At 39.4% G+C, this 13,276-nt stretch overlaps 3 protein-coding genes across 9 annotated transcripts in view; 1 reads left to right on the top strand and 2 right to left on the bottom strand.

The window, feature by feature from the left end:
* Positions 1-2,992, bottom strand: part of EPC2 (enhancer of polycomb homolog 2) — a 159,739-nt gene extending 156,747 nt beyond the window's left edge. Inside the window, exon 1 of the mRNA XM_073305427.1 lies at positions 2,989-2,992. The gene's annotated coding sequence lies outside the window, so the exon portion shown is untranslated. The remainder of the gene's footprint in view (positions 1-2,988) is intronic.
* ORC4 (origin recognition complex subunit 4) overlaps positions 1-13,276 on the top strand; it is a 407,571-nt gene that overhangs the window by 63,672 nt on the left and 330,623 nt on the right. The gene's annotated exons all lie outside the window — the stretch shown is intronic.
* Positions 1-13,276, bottom strand: part of MBD5 (methyl-CpG binding domain protein 5) — a 269,324-nt gene that overhangs the window by 12,102 nt on the left and 243,946 nt on the right. The window lies entirely within an intron of this gene.

The raw sequence follows: 13,276 nt of genomic DNA, 5'->3' as shown, positions 1-13,276 counted from the left end.
GATGGTGTGGATTGTACCCTCAGCAAGTTTGCAGATGACACTAAACTGGGACGAGTGGTAGATATGCTGGAGGGGAGGGATCAGATACAGAGGGCCCTAGACAAATTAGAGGACTGGGCCAAAAGAAATCTGATGAGGTTCAACAAGGACAAGTGCAGAGTCCTGCACTTAGGACGGAAGAATCCCATGCACCGCTACAGACTAGGGACCGAATGGCTAGGCAGCAGTTCTGCAGAAAAGGACCTAGTGGTTACAGTGAACGAGAAGCTGGTTATGAGTCAACAGTGTGCCCTTGTTGCCAAGAAGGCTAATGGCATTTTGGGCTCTATAAGTAGGGGCATTGCGAGCAGATCGAGGGATGTGATCGTTCCCCTCTATTTGACATTGGTGAGGCCTCATCTGGAGTACTGTGTCCAGTTTTGGGCCCCACGCTACAAGAAGGACGTCGAAAAATTGGAAAGAGTTCAGCGGAGGGCAACAAAAATGATTAGGGGGCTGGAGCACATGATTTATAAGGAGAGGCTGAGGGAACTGGGATTATTTAGTCTGCAAAAGAGAAGAATGAGGGGGGATTTGATAACTGCTTTCAATGACCTGAAAGAGGGTTCCAAAGAGGATGGATCTAGACTGCTCTCAGTGGTAGCAGATGACAGAACAAGGAGTAATGGTCTCAAGTTGCAGTGGGGGAGGTTTAGGTTGCTTATTAGGAAAAACTTTTTCACTAGAAGGGTGGTGAAGCACTGGAATGCATTACATAGGGAGGTGGTGGAATCTCCTTCCTTTTAGGTTTTTAAGGTCAGGCTTGACAACGCCCTGGCTGGGATTTAGTTGGGGATTGGTCCTGCTTTGAGCAGGGAGTTGTACTAGATGACCTCCTGAGGTCCATTCCAACCCTGATATTCTATGATTCTATGACATGATGCAATGAATATTTACAATAAACAAGCATGGAGAGAACGGGGGAAGGAAGACTGAGGGTTAAAGAAACAAGACCATGTTGTTCATTTTAGAGAAAGGAACATTCTGATGGTTCAGGTACCTCTGGCGTTGCTCTGTGATCACTTTCTCAATCACCTTCTGCTAAAGTGGGAAATAGACCTTGTGAGCCTTTAAATTAATGTCTTAATAGGACTAATGGTTTTACAGTGAATGCCAGCTAAATCATTTGGCATTTAATTAAACTGATAGAGCAATAATTAAAAAAAAAAGTGTCAAAAGCACGAGAATTTGTTTTCACTGACAATCTTGCATTCATAATAGGAAATCTACCTATATGGTAGATCTCAGGTTTCCCAATAATATGTTCTTTCAAGCTGGCTTGGAAAGCAGTATTTGACCAAAGCTGCAGCAGATAATGGTTTTCTCTGCCTAGAAGGTAGATCAGCATATGGAGGTATTTCAAAGATAAATAAGTGTTTCAGACTCCCTCAAAGGCAGTCTCTCATCGATAGCTTGACTCCTAGACATGCATCTGTTTCTATCCAGAATACCACTCATTAACTATTGAGCTTCCTGGAGAGGTAATAACATGTTTTCTGACTAGAAGGCAGATTAGCATAGGAAGATGTTTAATAGGTAACTATATATTCTTGCCTGCTAGCTACCAACCGGCATTCATTGTATTTCTTTCAGTCTACCTCCGCTTAAAAGACTGGACGTTATCTTTGGAAATGTTAAACAAACAAATAACATTGAATTTTGCATTGCCACCTTGGGACAGACTAGATGATTTATTCACTTTCAGCAGCTAATTTCTATGATTTTATGACTTGGACAATATATATTAATGTAAAAAAAGTTTTTTTCTTAGAGAAAGAGACATCATTGTCTTAGTTAACTACTATATCAGAGGCTGATTAAAAGAATTGTAGAAGAAATTAAGTTTATTCGCTAGAGTCAAGGAATGATGGATTTTTTTAAAATAAAATGATAAAAATAAATCACTTAAATGTATAACACCATCTATCAACAAAATATCCTCGGTGTTTCCAAAAACAAAACAAAACAAAACAAAAACAAAAAAAATCCAGATTAAAAAACTAAAAACATACAATAATTAAAATCAGATTAAAATTATAAATAAAACCAATCTGCTGTGCTAAAAGCCTTTTAACATCAACATTTTTAAGAGATCAGGAATCATGGCTGTCAGGCCAGTATGCAAGATACATGGCTATAATGTGGAAACATTTTTAAAATAATGATTATTGCTTGACTAAATTATTTACTCTCATAAAATGTAATGAATCTGTAGACTTCCAAAATAATCATTTTTAATTCATCAGTTTCTGCTACAAAAAACCCTAGTGATTATGGAACTATGGAACAGAACAAAGGCATAACACTACAAAATTTTCAATTTTGTTCAAGGATAAGATAAATTGTATTCTGATTGGACTGGCTACCGGTCTGGTAGTGGGTCTATGCTGATAGGAGACAAATACACTATATTATCAGTGATGTTTCAGTCTGTTTTGCTCACCAAGATTCTGGACATGGTGGAAGAGGTTCAAGCAACTGTGAATTAGACTTGTTATCTTAATCTTGCATGTGCTCTCACTCTCTCTCTCTAGCTGTAGCTACATATATTCTCTTTGATTTCTCAATGCCTGGGGGAAGACTGTGTACTGGATGAGAGCAAGTCTGTTGAAGCTTAATACACAAGATAGAGATGATGGTAGTAATGCAGTAGGAATCACTGGGAGAGAATACCAGTACTCCTTTCTTCATCAAGGAAGTTCACAATACAGGGATCATCAAGTGTCATCAGTAGCCATCAGTATATTTTCAATTTCATTTAGCTCGACAAATAGCAACCATTTCTCTGCCTGCTTACTTAGAGGTGACAACAGTAGGGAATATGTGTGTGAGTGTAAAACATCTGTTCTCCATAAGTAGAACTGGCTTTCTATCTGCTTCCAGGTGCAATTGAAGATGTTGATTTGTGTTTACACAGCCTTGTACCATTTTGAGTCCTCATTACAGGGAGATTCCTCCCTACCTCTATCTGTATTACTTTGGCAGCTCAGATCACTCTTTTGCTACCAGTTCCTACATTTGTACCTCTAGGAAAAGAAGGCAGGGTGTTCTTGATGGAAAGTTCTTAACTCTGGAATTTGCACCCTCTCCTGTTCAGAGCTCACATCTGTTGATCTTCAAGGCTTACTGCAGAGCTCATTTATTCACTCAGGCATTTCATTGAGAAGGGAGTATGACTATGGGAAGAGTAGAGATTCTGGGAAAGAGTTACGGATGGGAGTTCATTTAATTTTGATATTGTTAATGATGGCGACTTCAGAATTTGTATGTGTGTTTAGAGGAAGCATTTAGGAAGGACTGAGTGGGCAAAAGGCAAGAGAGAGTGCCACTGTTTCCGAGTCAGTAATAACTCAGAAGAACATGATCTTGAATGCTTTTGGATCAGTGTCCTAAAAGATAAAGCACAAGATGGGCTATTAGTTGGTGCTTGCTACAGACCTCCAAATCACATAAAGGAACAGGATGACTGCATCCTAAAACACCTATCTATAGTATTGGGGGGGGGGAAGGGGGGAACGACCCTGCGTGATCATGGGGGACATCAATTTGAGTGACATACACTGGAGGTTTCAGGCTACCAGTACTAAAACATCCTTGCAATTTTCAATATTATAGAAGACAATTTCCTAACACAAAAAGTGTTGTACCCACATAGGGGAATTCTTTATTAGACCTTGTTCTAACCAGATAAAGAGGAACTGATCACTGAACTAAAAATTAATGGTCGTTTAGGCAGAAGTGATCATGACTTATTCAGATTTATGATATACAAGCAGAATAATGTCCAGACCAGTAATATATACTTGGTGCTTTAATAGGGACAATTTCAGAAAGCTGAAAACAATTAGGAGCCAAATCAGCTGAGAGGGAGAATTTAATTTAATTTAATTAGAAAATGTGAATGATAATTGGGAAGAATTTAAGAACACCTTACTAAATATCCAAAAAACATAATCCCACAATTGAGGAAGAAGGCTGTGCTGTTTAAAAAACTGACCTGGTTTAGAGCAGAAGTGAAGGCAGCTATTAAAAAAATAATATATTACAAATAGAAGGAAGGGGAAGTAATGAATATAAATCAGAAGTTAGGAATTGTAGAAAAGGGATAGGGGAAGCAAAGGAACACAAAGAGAAGTGTATGGCTAGCAGGGTTAAGGACAAAAAGAAGGAATTTTTAAAATATATTAGGAACAAAAAGAATCCTGACAATAGTATTGGTCCATTACTAGATGAAAATGGTACAATTATCAATAACAATTTAGAAAAGGCAAAAATATTCAATCAATATTTCTGTTCTGTATTTGGGGGGAAAATAGATGACATAGTCTCATCATATGGTGATAACACTCTGTCCATTTCACTAGTATCTCTGCAGGATGTTAAACAGAAGTTACTGAAATCAGACAGCTGAAAATTGGCAGGTCTAAATAACTTGCATCCAAGAGCTAAAGAGCTGTCTGAGGAGCTTGCTGGACTGTTAATGTCGATTTTAATTAAGTCTTGGTGCACTGGGGAAGATCCAGAAGACTGGAAGAAAGCTAATTTTATGCCAATTTTTAAAAGGGTTAAATGTGATGACCCACATAATTATAGGCCTGTCAGCCTGACATCAATCCTTAGCAAGATAATGGAGACAGATATGGGACTCTATTAAAAATGAACTAAAGCAGGATAATGTAATTAATGGATTTATGGAAAATAGGTTCTGTCAAACTAACCTGTTTTTTTAATGGGATTACTAGTTTTGGCTGATAAAGGTGATAGTGTTGATATAATATACTTAGACTTTTGTAAGGCATTTCACTTGGTATAACATGACATTTTGATTAAAAAACTAGAATGATATAAAAATAACAAGGTATATATTAAATGGATTAAAAACTGGCTAACTGACAGATCTCAAAATGTAACTGTAAACAGAGAATTGTCATCAAGCAGGTGTGTTTCCCAGGGGGTCCCACAGGGACTGGTTCTTAGCCCTATGCTATTTAACATTTTTATCAATGACCAGGAAGAAAACAGGTAATCATCACTAATAAAATTTGCAGATGACACAAAAATTGGGAGAGTAGTATATAATGAAGGGGACAAGTTGATTCAGAATTCTCTTGGAACGTTTGGTAAAGTGGGTGCAAACAAACAATATGCATTTTGACATGGCTAAAGGTAAATGTACACATCTAGGAACAAAGACTGTAGGCTGTATTTACAGGATGTCCTGGGAAGCAGCGATTCTCAGAAAAAAGATTTGGGGGTCATGGTGGATAATTATTCGCTCTCAGTGTGGTGGTGCGGCCAAAAGAGCAAATGTGATCCTGTGATGTAAGACTACGGAAGAACCGAGAAGGAGTAAAGAGGTTATTTTACCTCTATGCTTGGCACTGGTGCAGCTGTTGCTGGAACACTGTGTTCAGTTCTGGCATGCACAGTTCAAGAAGGATGTTGATAAATTGGAGAGGGTTCGGAGAAAAAAAACATGTGAATGATTAAAGGAATAGAAAACAGGCTTTATAGTGATATTCAAAAAGCTCAATCTATTTAGCTTAATAAGAGAAGGTATCGAAATATCTGGCTGTCAGATGGAGGGAAGCTATATTCGGATCCTGACCTTTCACTTCACTTGGGTCAATAGGTCCAGGAAGAATTCAATACTGACGGTTAGGCACGCTAACATCTGAAGAATATTGGGGAACCACAATTTTCTGAGCCATCTGGGAGAAATTAGGATGACCACTGCTCTATCCTGCTTGATCTTCCTCAGAATGAAAGCTAGACATGGAATGGGAGGGAAGGTGTACGTTAGCTTTCCCAATCAAGGAACTAGAAGTGTCTCTTCCATGGAGTCCTGACTTTGAGCCCTCTGGAACAGCAGATTGGGCATTTTCTTTTCTCTTGAGATGCAAGCAGATCACAAAACCGAGACTAGCACTGCCGAAATATGTTCTGTACCATGGAGTCATGCAGCTGTCATTCGTGGTCCTTGGAGAAATGTCTGCTGAGGCTGTTTGCCAGTGTGTTTTATATCTCTGGGAGGTGCACTGCTAATACAGATTTGGTGGTGAATATACCAGTTCCAAAGATTGACAGTTCCTATATATAAGGGGTCGACCTTGCTTCTCCTTGTTTGTTGATGTAGAACACTGTTGTCTAACATCACTTTAACATGCAGGATTTATATGAATTACTTGCAGGTCTCACAAACATCTTGTAGTTCTAGGAGGTTTTTGTTCACCCACAACTCGAGGACTCCATGTTTCCTGCACTATATGCTTGTCTATATGAGCACCCCAACCCAGTAAAGAGGCATCCATGATCAATGTCTCCTCAGGTGGGGAGTAGTGAAAGGACTTCTTCCCCCACACACTTGTTCCCTGTACCCACATCCTGCAGGCTAGAGAAGCTCGCACTCTGAGGGGAAGTGAGACTAGTTTGTCTATACTGTGTCTGCTCAGCATGTATAACGACCGAAACCAAGCCTGTAGACAATGAAGGTGAAGACTCATAAAGGGTGTCTCCTAGGACAGGAACCCATATGACCTAGAAGGACGAGACATGATCAGACTGACATCTGGGAGCTCAACTGTATTGACTGACAAGGTCCTTTGTAGACTGGACTCTGCCCTGAGGAAGATATGCTTTGGCACTTAGAGAGTCTAGTGTTGCCCCAATGAACTCTACAGTCTGCACAGGTACTAAGACAGACTTTTCTGTGTTTATGCAGAGTCCCAGCAAGTGAAGAAGACTGAGCAGAGATGCGGTTGTTGTCAGTACCTCCTGATGAGATCTCCCCATCAATAACCAGTCATCAAAGTAGGGAAAAACTGATGATTCCTGGTAATGGAAATGAGCTGCCATAACTGATAGCACCTTTCTAAATACCCTTGGCACTGTAACAAGGCCAAAAAGGAGCATCCTCTGTTGACAGTGGTTCAGACCTACAGGGAACCTCAGGAATCTTCTATGCGGATGTAGGCAACTTTCACATTGACAGCTGTGAACCAGTTGCCATTGTTCAGTGAGGGATACTGGGGTGAGCCATTCTGAACCTCAATTTGTGGATACACATTGAACTTTCTGCGTCTAAGATGGGTCTCCATTCTCTCTTCTTTTTTGGGGATAAAGAAATATTTAGAATAAAAACCCTTTCCCTGGTGTTGAGGAGGTACCAACTCTATGGCTTCTTGATGACAGAGGGAGTATACCTCTTGAATGAGCATTCTCTCTTGAAAGTGGTCCCTGAAGATGGATGAGGAAAGAGGTTTTGGAAGGTGAGGGGAGAAGAACTCTATGGTGTAGTTGGTATGAACTATGTTGAGGACCCATTTGTGTTTCATCTGCCAGGCTTGAGAGAATGGGGAGAGATGAGCCTGACGGCCACCAATTTGGGTACTGGGATCTTGGGTAGATGGATGCAGTAACTGGAGTGATTCACAGCTCTTAAAGGTCCCCCAAAAAGGTGTTTCTTAGCGGGAGGTTGGGAATGGAAAGAAGAAGAGGGGGGAACACTGTGCTTGTTCTTCTGAGAGTGTTTCCTACCTTCCTCATGTCCCTGAGTAGAAGAGTCTTTAGCTCTACTCCTTTCAGCTCCAGAACTGGAGGTCATCATGCTTGGAGGAACACTGTCTCAATGCTGCTGCATACTGCACATGGAGGCTTACCTAGTCTGGGTCAGAGTGGGGCCTCGCTGCTTGATCCCCTAATCTTCTAAGCCTGTACTCATAGGTTTGACAGGTTTGGCTGGGAAAGTATTGGCGAATGCTGCTCTTCGAGGGAATGGAAGCTTCTACAAGACATTAGAAGCCCTTTTGGTGGTCATCGCTCAGGAGGACTGCCTTGGTGCAGGAATCCCAGTTCTTGACTCCTGGGATCCTGGGCTCTCAGACATATTACTCATTCCTTTGAGGGGGGCATGGGGTGTGAGGGGAGAGGACCCTAAACTTACCCTTAGTTAGCTAAAACTAAGAAATTATCTAAAACTACAATGAACAAGTAAAGACTATTTACAGATAAAATGCTGAAGACGACACTGAAGGGTTCCAGTCTCAGACCATGAATGGTAGAAAGGAACTGGAGTTGGGCTGCACAGCCCCTTATGCCCTAGAACAGGGCATGGGGAGGAGAATGGTGCAGGTGAAGACCAACTGATATTGCTAGCAAAAATCTTAAGAGTCTCTGGTGCATGGAGCGCATGTGAACCTACCCACCGTGGAATACAGATAGAGATCATCAGTCAAAGAAGAAGAGATAGTTATCTGATCTGGAATATAAAACTCTTCCTAAATTCTCTCTACTAATTCACATAATCCCATTTCTTCAGGTGGCTAAAGTCAAACAGTGGATGCACAGCCAAAACTAAACACTTGCTAACATTTACAGTGTTTATATTTTTAAAAGTCCACTATTAAGTTTCACTGCAGTTTATTACAAACATTATTGGACAAATTCATCCCCACTGTAACTCCTTATAGTATACAGCATGAAAATGAAGACAAGATGCAAATGTTTTTAATACTCCCTCAAACAAACCTAGCCATACAGTATATTTTACAAATTCGAAAATTATGTGCTGAAGTTATAAGTTTGAACTTTTATTTTAATATCACTCATTTTGAATTTATATTTATATATGAAATTAACAGTATAACTGCCTTGATAGGATTACAATTGCAGAAATAATCAATTCTCTAAAATATCAGTTCTAAAATGGAACAGTACTTTTGCAGGATTACTTTATCAGAATAAAAAAACCCTGCAATTCTTCCTCCATAAAATGCATTTTTTCTCCATGAACATTTTAGGAGAGCCAAAGTGACTTCATCTTTTAATGAAAGTAGTATCTGTTTGAGACTATTATGTAATTTATTTGTTTTGAACATTTCAAATTGCATGTGTTGTTCTTATGAAGAGAAACAATACAAGCAATGTAAAATGTTCAAGACAAATAGATTACATAATATCAAGATTCTATTTTCCATTGCTGTTTAAATATACTGTTTATATTTTTTAAATCAAACTATTAAAAAACTCGAATCGTAAGAACGGCCAGACTGGGTCAGACCAAAGGTCCACCGAGCCCAGTATCCTGTCTTCCGACAGTGGCCAATGCAACGTGCCCTAAAGGGAATGAATGGAACAAGTAATCATCAAGTGATCCATTCCCTGAAACTCATTCTCAGCTTCTAGCGAACAGAGGCTAGGGACACCATCCCTGCCCATCCTGGCTAATAGCCATTGATGGACCTATCCTCCACGAATTTATCTAGTTCTTTTTTTAATCTGTTATATAGTCTTGGCCTTCATAATATCCTCTGGCAAAGAGTTCCACAGGTTAACTTAGCACTGTATGAAGAAATACTTCCTTTTGTTTGTTTTAAATCTGCTGCCTATTAATTTCGTTTGGTGACCCCCTAGTTCTTGTGTTATGACAAAGAGTAAATAACACTTCCTTATTTACTTTCTCCATACCAATCATGATTTTATAGACCTCAGTCATATCCCCCCATAGTTGTCTCTTTTCCAAGCTGATAAGTCCCAGTCTTATTAATTTCTCCTCATACGGAAGCCATTCCATACCCCTAATAATTTTTCTGCCCTTTTCTAAACCTTTTCCAATTTGAATATATCTTTTTTGAGATGGGGCAAGAACATCTGCATGCAGCATTCAAGATGTGGGCATACCATGGATTTATACAGAGGCAATATATTTTCTGTCTTATTATCTATCCCTTTCTTAATGATGCTCAACATTCTGCTCGCTTTTTTGACTGCTGCTGCACATTGAGTGGATGTTTTCAAAGAACTATCCACAATGATTCCAAGATTTCAGACCCCATCATTTTATATGTATAGTTGGAATTATATTTTCTAATGTGCATTACTTTGCATTTATCAACATTGAATTTCATCTGCCATTTTGTTGCCCAGTCACCCAGTTTTGAGAGATCCTTTTGTAGTTCTTTGCAATCTGCCTGGCACTTAACTATCTTGAGTAGTTTGTATCATCTGCAAATTTTGCCACCTCACTGTTTACCCCTTTTTCCAGATCAGTTATGAATATGTTGAATAGGACTGGTCCCAGTACAGGGACACCACTATTTACCACTCCCCATTCTGAAGCTGACCATTTATTCCTAGCCTTTGTTTCCTATCTTTTAACCAATTACCAATTTCTGAGAGGATCTTCCCTCGTAACCCATGACATCTTACTTGCTTAAGAGCCTTTGGTGAGTGCCCTTGTCAAAGGCCTTCTGAACATCTAAGTACACTATTTCCACTGCATCCCCCTTGTCCACATGCTTGTTGATCCCCTCAAAGAATTCTAGTAGATTGGTGAGGTATGATTTCCCTTTACAAAAACCATGTTGACTATTTCCCAACAAATTATGTTCATCTACATGTCTGACAATTTTATTTTTTACTATAGTTTCAAACAGTTTGCCCTGTACTGAAGTCAGGTTTACAGGCCTGTAATTGCCAGGATCACCTCTGGAGCCCTTTTTAAAAATTGGCATCAGATTAGCTATCCTCCAGTCATTTGATACAGAAGCTGATTTAAATTATAGGTTACAAACTACAGTTAGTAGTTCTGCAATTTCACATTTGAGTTCCTTCAGAATTCTTGGGTGAATACCATCTGGTCCTGGTGACTTATTACTGTATAATTTATCAATTTGTTCCAAAACCTCCTCTAATGACACCTCAATCTGGGACAGTTCCACAGGTTTGTCACCTAAAGAGAATGGCTCAGGTTTGGGAATCTCCCTCACAGCCTCAGCTGTGAAGACCGATGCAAAGAATTCATTTAGTTTCTCTGCAATGGCCTTATAGTCCTTGAGAGCTCCTTCAGCATCTCGATCATCCAGTGGCCCCATTGGTTGTTTAGCAGGCTGTCTGCTTCTGATATACTTAGAAATGTTTTTGATATTATTTTTTGAGTCTTTGGCTAGCTGTTCTTCAAATTCTTTTTTGACCTTCCCAATTATATTTTTTAGACTTCACTTGCCAGACTTTATGCTCCTTTCTATTTTCCTCACTAGGATTTAACTTCCACTTTTTAAAGGATGCCTTTTTGCTTCTCACTGCTTCTTTTGTTTATCCATGGTGGCACATTTTTCGTTCTCTACGTTTTTTAATTTGGGTTATACATTTAAGTGGAACCTCTACTATGGTGTCTTTAAAAGTTTCTATGCAGCTTGCAGGGATTTTACTTTTGGCGCTGTACCTTCTAATTTCTGTTTAACTAACCTCCTCATTTTTGTGTAGTTCCCCTTTCTGAAATTAAATGCTACAGTGTTCTGCTGATGTGGATTTTTTCCCCACCACAGAGATGTTACATTTTATTATATTATGGTAACTATTACCGAACGGTCCAGCTATATTCACCTCTTAGACCAGATCTTGTGTTCCACTTAGGAGAACACAGGATCCGGAATTGCCTCTCCTCTTGTGGGTTCCAGGACTAGATGCTCCACGAAACAGTCATTTAAGGTGTCAAGAAACTTTATCTCTGCAGCACGTCCTGAAGTGACATGTACCCAGTCAATATGGGGATAGTTGAAATCCCCCATTTTTATTGAGTTTTTTATTTTAATAGCCTCTCTAATCTCCCTGAGCATTTCACAGTCACTATCACCATCCTGGTCAGGTGATCAGTAATATATCTCTACTGCTATATTCTTATTATTAGAGCATAGAATTACTATCCATAGAGACTCTACGGTACAGTTTCGTTCATTTAAGATTTTTACTTCATTTGATTTTATGCTTTCTTTCTCATATAGTGCCATTCCTCACCAGCACGACCTGTTCTGGCTTTCCAATATATTTTGTACCCTGGTATTACTGTGTCCCATTGATTATCCTCATTCCACCAGTTTCTGTTTTGTGTCTATTATATCGCTATCCTCATTTAATGTGAGGCACTCTAGTTCACCCATCTTATTATTTAGACTTCTAGCATTGGTATATAAGCACTTTAAAAACTTGTCACTTTTTAGCTGTCTGCTAATGTAATTGAATGGGACTTTTTTTTCTTTTTCATTTGACTGCTTCTCATCAGATCCCACCTGTATTTTATCATCTTCCATCCTCTCCTACTTACTAGGACATGGAGAATCTCTATTAATAGATCCTCCCTTAAGAGATGTCTTTGTCCGAACCACGTGCTCCTCCGCACCTGTCGGCTTTCCCCCAGACCTTAGTTTAAAAACTGCTCCACAACCTTTTTTTAAAATCATAATAGACCAAAATCATTATTGTAAGGCAATCTAGCCAGTTGTAAGAAGGTAAGACGAAAAATACAATTATTTGAATTACAATGAGGATAACATCTTCTAGAATTGTTCTATGAAAATATTGATGACAAACAAAATGTTGAATGTATTACAGGGAGTTCCTGGTATATGTTGGGGTTGTGTTCCTGAAAAGGGCGACGGATACTGAAATGACGGATATGGGGGAATTTTTCCCCATAAGAAATAATTGGTCACCCCGCCTCTTCCTGACCTCTCCCCGCCCCACCTCTTCCCACCCAGTTCCGCCCCCTCCCTCCCAGCGCCTCTTGAACACTGGGGGAAGCAAAAAGCCACACGAAAGGTGATGTGACGGAGATGCAGTTCGGGACCGATGTGAATCGGAACACATTCTCCTATTGATGAGCAATGGATACGTGAAACGACGCATAAGGGGAGACATATACCAGGGACCACACGTATTAATAGATATCTATTTCTAAAATGCCTATCAGGGTAGTACCTGGGCACTCTCAGTACAATCTCAATTTAGGAGCCTAAAATTAGATACCTAAAAATTAAGCACCTAAATACACATTTTAGGCGCTTTAGTATTGGCTGGATCACCTAAGTCCCTACCTGAGCATCAACCTATGAATGTTACCATCATCATCATAGTTTATTTAGGGGACTCAATCAGTGCTTGAGTGCTGAAACCTGTTATTCTGGTATGTAAATTTAAGTGCCCACATTTGAGAAGCTATGTAATAGACCACAATAGCTTTGGTCTACCTTAACTTGACAGACAATATTACAAATTAATTACAACATAGGGTATGTTACTGGACAACTAGTGAATGCCTTGGGTGTATTTAAACCCTCTCCTTTCCACTACTGAAGAAGTGAACCAACAATCATGTAATGCAAATCACACCATAACTTAGTTATTAGAGAACATTGAAAAACTGAAGAAAAATGAACAGTTTGGTATATTTATTAATGCACAA

This window comes from Lepidochelys kempii, chromosome 11 (assembly GCF_965140265.1).
Source record: "Lepidochelys kempii isolate rLepKem1 chromosome 11, rLepKem1.hap2, whole genome shotgun sequence".
In the NCBI taxonomy this organism is placed as follows: Eukaryota; Metazoa; Chordata; order Testudines; family Cheloniidae; genus Lepidochelys; species Lepidochelys kempii.
Note: the sequence above shows the minus strand (reverse complement) of the source record. Positions and strands in the feature narration are given on the sequence as shown.